This window comes from Heteronotia binoei, chromosome 10 (assembly GCF_032191835.1).
Source record: "Heteronotia binoei isolate CCM8104 ecotype False Entrance Well chromosome 10, APGP_CSIRO_Hbin_v1, whole genome shotgun sequence".
NCBI lineage: Eukaryota > Metazoa > Chordata > Lepidosauria > Squamata > Gekkonidae > Heteronotia > Heteronotia binoei.
This window is the reverse complement of record NC_083232.1, coordinates 8,551,425-8,557,967: the sequence shown is the minus strand read 5'-3', so window position 1 is coordinate 8,557,967 and position 6,543 is coordinate 8,551,425.

The following is a 6,543-nucleotide window of genomic DNA, read 5'->3' as shown; positions in this document are numbered from 1 at the left end:
GCTGGGGGCCGTGCTTTGCCCTCCCAGAAGGAGGGAGGCTGACGCTGGCTTCCTGGCCATCCGGAAGTTGTAGGAGGGGGTGTGGAGTCGGGGCTATAAAGCCCTGGCTCCCGCCCATGCAGCGCAGTTCTCTCGTGGCTTTCGGCAGGGAGAGCCACGTCGTCGGTTTCAGCGTCCGTAGGCTTGAGCGCAAGGCAGCAAGCGACGTGACGCGGGCCTTTACAGCGTGACTGCATGTTGGGGCTGTGAAGAGCGGCTCAGGGCAGCTCGGGGCGATCGCGTGAGCGGTGGCTGCTGGGCGGCAGGAGTTTGGCCGGTTCTGCTGGGACGCGGAGTTGTATCGCGGGGGAAGTAGGAGTCTGGCTTCCCCCTCCCACACCAGGTCCCACTCAAGAAATATCTGGGAACTTGAGGGTGGAGCCAGGAGACTTTGGGGGTGGAGCCAGGAGCAAGGGTGTGGCAAGCACAAGAGTTCTGGCCATCACATTTAAAGGGGACCACACAGTAAAGCTGCAGTACTGCAGCTGGAGCCCTCTGCTCACAACCTGAGTTCAATCCCAGCGGAAGCTGGTTCAGGTAGCCGGTTCCAGTTTGACACAGCCTTCCATCCTTCTGAGGTCAGTAAAATGTGTCCCCAGCTTGCTGGTCGGAAAGAAATCAGAGAAGGGGAGGGTGGAGGGAAGGAAGGCATTTAAAAAGTTGTGAGTTCCCTTTAATTGTGATGGATAGAACTCCCTTTGGAGTTCAACTGTGCTTGTCACACCCTTGCTCCTAGCTCCACCCCAGTGTCTCCTGGCTCCACCCCCAAAGTCTCCTGGCTCCACCCCCAAAGTCCCCAGATATTTCTGGGATCGGACTTGGCAACCCTACCAGATACCCATGGAATTGATCTCCATAGGAAATAATGGAGTGCCCCGCATACATTTCTCTCCCCTCCCCCCCCACTTTCTGATGACCCTGAAGTGGGGGGAGGGCCTCCAAACCGGTGGATCCCCTGCACCCAACTGTGGATTGGCAACCCTAGGGCCCACTGTAAGCTCCAGGAGGATTGGCCACATCAGGGGTGTGTGGCCTAATATACAAATAGTTCCTGCTGCAAAAAAAACCCCACCCTGCCTTTAGGCTTCCCTGGGAAGTATGGTGTAGTGGTTAGAGCAGGGGTGTCAAACATGCAGTTTGGGGGCTGAATCAGAGGACTCCTTTCAGGCCCCCGAGCAACTGGCTGTCATCTGCCTCCTTCTCCTTTTATCTTGCTTCCTTCTGCGTAACAGCTTGCTTGGCAAGGCTTGCTCGATCACACAGGAGCTACAGAGCAAAACCTTTATTTTCTCCATTGGCTGAGGCGCCTCCCTTGGGGAGAAGGGGGGTGGGTGGGGAGAGCTTGCTTAGTCAGGCTCTCTCAATCGCACAGCAGAGCTACTGCGCCAAGCCTCCCTTCCTTCTATTGGCTGAGGCTCCTCCCCCTACAGGTCCCCTGGGGAAGGAAGGAAAGAGCCAGAGCTTCCTTTGCCCGGTTCCCTGGATCCCACGGGAGAAACACAAAGAAAGCATTTTTAAGACCAATGAGTGCTAATGTTTTAAGCATGTTTTAATTCTTTTAAAATATATATATATATTTGTGTTTGTCTGTGTTCTTTATAATATGTATATCTCTGCTACCTAATCTTAAATAGGTACATGCATGGGCCAGCCCAATATGACTCAGTCCAACCTGACATAACCCGGCCCAACGAGGTCTAATTTATATCAGATCTGGCCCTCATAACAAATGAGTTCAACACCCCTGGGTTAGAGTGTCAGATCCAGGGGTGGGGAACAGTGGCTCTCCAGATGTTTTTTGCCTACAACTCCCATCAGCCCCAGCCAGCATGGCCAATGGCTGGGGCTGATGGGAGTTGGAGGCAAGAAATATCTGGAGACCCCCCCCCCCTTCCCCACCCCTGAGGATCCAATTTCTGTTCAGTCAAGCAGTCTCACAGCCTAGCGTTACCTCACAGGGTGGTTGCGTGAGGGTGAAAAGGAAGGCGAGAGAACCAGTTTCAGGGCCCTGAGCTCTGGGCGTGAAGGAGGAGATCGAAATCGAAGAGATAAACTCTCCAGATGTTTCCCGCCTACCGTCTTATGGCTCTTTGCCCAGTCCGTTTCTTTGCAATGAAATCCAATCAGTGCGCGTTTCAAACGGATTTCATTACTTTTCTCTCGGGGAGGCTGGCTGGGAACGCAAAAGTGGACTTTTACGAAGAGGGAGAGAAATTAAATGCCTAGCGCACGTGGGTTCTCGCTCGGTCTGATCCCCGCCAGATATAGCAACGACCATCCAGTGATCTAGAAAAGGGGGTGGCCAGCTTTGGGCTGGCAAGATTAATTTCTTCTTCATCGGATGGCCAGCGCAACAACTGCGGCTTGTCACAAGATGGTAGCTCGGGTGGTGGTGGAGCTCAAAGAAAACCTGTCTACCCAGGGCATCGTTAGCGTAAATGATTACATATCCTCCATCACCAAGAGATCCCAGCTCCATACGAGCACAGATCGCTCCAGTGCACCTCTACGATGACGCATGACTGCGGAACAGAGAACTCAGGCAAGCTAGCTCAGCCGTAGCTAGTAATTCGGGTAATAGAGTGTTGTACTAGGATCTGAACATGAGTCAACAGTGCGTTGCGGTTGCTAAAAAGGCAACTGCAATTTTGGGCTGTATCCACAGAAGTATAGCGTCCAGATCACGTGAAGTGATGGTATCGCTTTGCTCTGCTCTGGTAAGACCTCACCTGGAGTATTGTGTTCAGTTTCGGGCATCACATTTTAAGAAGGATACAGACAAGCTGGAACGGGTCCAGAGGACGGCGACAAAGATGGTGAGGGGTCTGGAGACCAAGTCCTATGAGGAAAGGTTGAAGGAGCTGGGGATGTTTAGCCAGGAAAGGAGGCGGCTGAGAGATGATATGATCACCATCTTCAAGCACTTGAAGGGCTGTCCTATAGAGGATGGTGTGGAATTGTTTTCTGTGGCCCCGGAAGGTAGGACGAGAACCAATGGGTTGAAAGTAAATCAAAAGAGTTTCCGGCTCAACATTAGGAAGAACTTCCTGACCGTTAGAGCGGTTCCTCAGTGGAACAGGCTTCCTCGGGAGGTGGTGGGGTCTCTTTCCTTGGAAGTTTTTCAACAGAGGCTAGATGGCCATCCGACAGTTAGATGGCCATCTGAGGCTAGATGACCATCTGAGCAGTTCCTCAGTGGAAGAAGAAAAATTGCAGTTTTATACCCCACCCTTCATTCTGGATCAGAGACTCAGAGCGGCTTACAATCTCCCTTATCTTCTCCTCCCCCCCACAACAGACACCCTGTGAGGTGCGGGGGGCTGAGAAGGCTCTCACAGCAGCTGCCCTTTCAAGGACAACCTCTGTGAGAGCAATGGCTAACCAGCAGCTGCAAGTGGAGGAGTGGGGAATCAAACCCGGTTCTCCCAGATAAGAGAGCTCTGGCTGACCCCAGGACATTCCAGCAGCTGCAAGTGGAGGAGTGGGGAATCAAACCTGGTTCTCCCAGATAAGAGTCGATGCACTTAACCACTACACCCAACTGGCTCTCTATTAGAGCTATAGCTGACCCAAGGCCATTCCAGCAGGTGCAAGTGGAGGAGTGCTATTCTGTCAAGTTAACATAATGGCGAAAATCACTTAGGTGGAAGTCACTTAGGCGAATCCATCAGTTCATGGACAATTCTGTGAGAACTATGGCTGACCCAAGGCCATTCCAGCAGCTGCAAGTGCAGGAGTGGGGAATCAAACATGGTTCTCCCAGATAAGAGTCGGTGCACTTAACCACTACACCCAACTGGCTCTCTATTAGAGCTATGGCTGACCCAAGGCCATTCCAGCAGGTGCAAGTGGAGGAGTGGGGGATCAAACCCGGTTCTCCCAGATAAGACTCCGCCCACTTAGCCACTATGGCTGACCCAACGCCATTCCAGCAGCTGCAAGTGGAAGAGTGGGGAATCAAACCCGGTTCTCCTAGATAACAGTCTGCTCACTTAATCACTATGGCTGACCCAAGGCCATTCCAGCAGCTGCAAGTGGAGGAGTGGGGGCTCAAACCCGGTTCTCCTAGATAACAGTCTGCTCACTTAATCACTATGGCTGACCCAAGGCCATTCCAGCAGCTGCAAGTGGAAGAGTGGGGAATCAAACCCGGTTCTCCTAGATAACAGTCTGCTCACTTAATCACTATGGCTCACCCAAGGCCATTCCAGCAGGTGCAAGTGGAGGAGTGGGGGATCAAACCTGGTTCTCCCAGATAAGAGTCCGCCCACTTAACCACTATGGCTGACCCAAGGCCATTCCAGCAGCTGCAAGTGGAGGAGTGGGGAATCAAACCCAGTTCTCCCAGATAAGAGTTCGCCCACTTAACCACTATGGCTGACCCAAGGCCATTCCAGCAGGTGCAAGTGGAGGAGTGGGGAATCAAACCCGGTTCTCCCAGATAAGAGCCCGCCCACTTAACCACTATGGCTGACCCAAGGCCATTCCAGCAGCTGCAAGTGGAGGAGTGGGGGATCAAACCCGGTTCTCCCAGATAAGACTCCGCCCACTTAACCACTATGGCTGACCCAAGGCCATTCCAGCAGCTGCAAGTGGAGGAGTGGGGAATCAAACCCAGTTCTCCCAGATAAGAGTCCGCCCACTTAACCACTATGGCTGACCCAAGGCCATTACAGCAGGTGCAAGTGGAGGAGGGGGGGATCAAACCCGGTTCTCCCAGATAAGAGTCCGCCCACTTAACCACTATGGCTGACCCAAGGCCATTCCAGCAGCTGCAAGTGGAGGAGTGGGGAATCAAACCCGGTTCTCCCAGATAACAGTCCGCACACTTAACCACTATGGCTGACTCAAGGCCATTCCAGCAGGTGCAAGTGGAGAAGTGGGGAATCAAACCCGGTTCTCCCAGATAAGAGTCCGCCCACTTAACCACTATGGCTGACCCAAGGCCATTCCAGCAGGTGCAAGTGGAGGAGTGGGGAATCAAACCCGGTTCTCCCAGATAAGATTCCGCCCACTTAAGAACTATGGCTGACCCAAGGCCATTCCAGCAGGTGCAAGTGGAGGAGGGGGGGATCAAACCCGATTCTCCCAGATAAGAGTCCGCCCACTTAACCACTATGGCTGACTCAAGGCCATTCCAGCAGGTGCAAGTGGAGGAGGGGGGGATCAAACCCGGTTCTCCCAGATAAGAGTCCGCTAACTTAACCACTATGGCTGACCCAAGGCCATTCCAGCAGGTGCAAGTAGAGGAGTGGGGAATCAAATCCGGTTCTCCCAGATAAGAGTCCACGCACTTAATCACTATGGCTGACCCTAGGCCATTCCAGCAGGTGCAAGTGGAGGAGTGGGGCATCAAACCCAGTTCTCCCAGATAAGAGTCTGCCCACTTAACCAAGGCCATTCCAGCAGGTGCAAGTGAAGGACTGGGGAATCAAACCCGGTTCTCCCAGATAAGAGCCCGCCCACTTAACCACTATGGCTGACCCAAGGCCATTCCAGCAGCTGCAAGTGGAGGAGTGGGGGATCAAACCCGGTTCTCCCAGATAAGAGTCCGCCCACTTAACCACTATGGCTGACCCAAGGCCATTCCAGCAGCTGCAAGTGGAGGAGGGGGGGATCAAACCTGGTTCTCCCAGATAAGAGTCCGCCCACTTAACCACTATGGCTGACCCAAGGCCATTCCAGCAGCTGCAAGTGGAGGAGTGGGGAATCAAACCCGGTTCTCCCAGATAAGATTCCGCCCACTTAAGAACTATGGCTGACCCAAGGCCATTCCAGCAGGTGCAAGTGGAGGAGGGGGGGATCAAACCCGATTCTCCCAGATAAGAGTCCGCCCACTTAACCACTATGGCTGACTCAAGGCCATTCCAGCAGGTGCAAGTGGAGGAGGGGGGGGATCAAACCCGGTTCTCCCAGATAAGAGTCCGCTAACTTAACCACTATGGCTGACCCAAGGCCATTCCAGCAGGTGCAAGTAGAGGAGTGGGGAATCAAATCCGGTTCTCCCAGATAAGAGTCCACACACTTAATCACTATGGCTGACCCTAGGCCATTCCAGCAGGTGCAAGTGGAGGAGTGGGGCATCAAACCCAGTTCTCCCAGATAAGAGTCTGCCCACTTAACCAAGGCCATTCCAGCAGGTGCAAGTGAAGGAGTGGGGAATCAAACCCGGTTCTCCCAGATAAGAGCCCGCTCACTTAACCACTATGGCTGACCCAAGGCCATTCCAGCAGCTGCAAGTGGAGGAGGGGGGGATCAAACCCGGTTCTCCCAGATAAGAGTCCGCCCACTTAACCACTATGGCTGACCCAAGGCCATTCCAGCAGCTGCAAGTGGAGGAGGGGGGGATCAAACCTGGTTCTCCCAGATAAGAGCCCGCCCACTTAACCACTATGGCTGACCCAAGGCCATTCCAGCAGCTGCAAGTGGAGGAGGGGGGGATCAAACCCGGTTCTCCCAGATAAGAGTCCGCCCACTTAACCACTATGGCTGACCCAAGGCCAT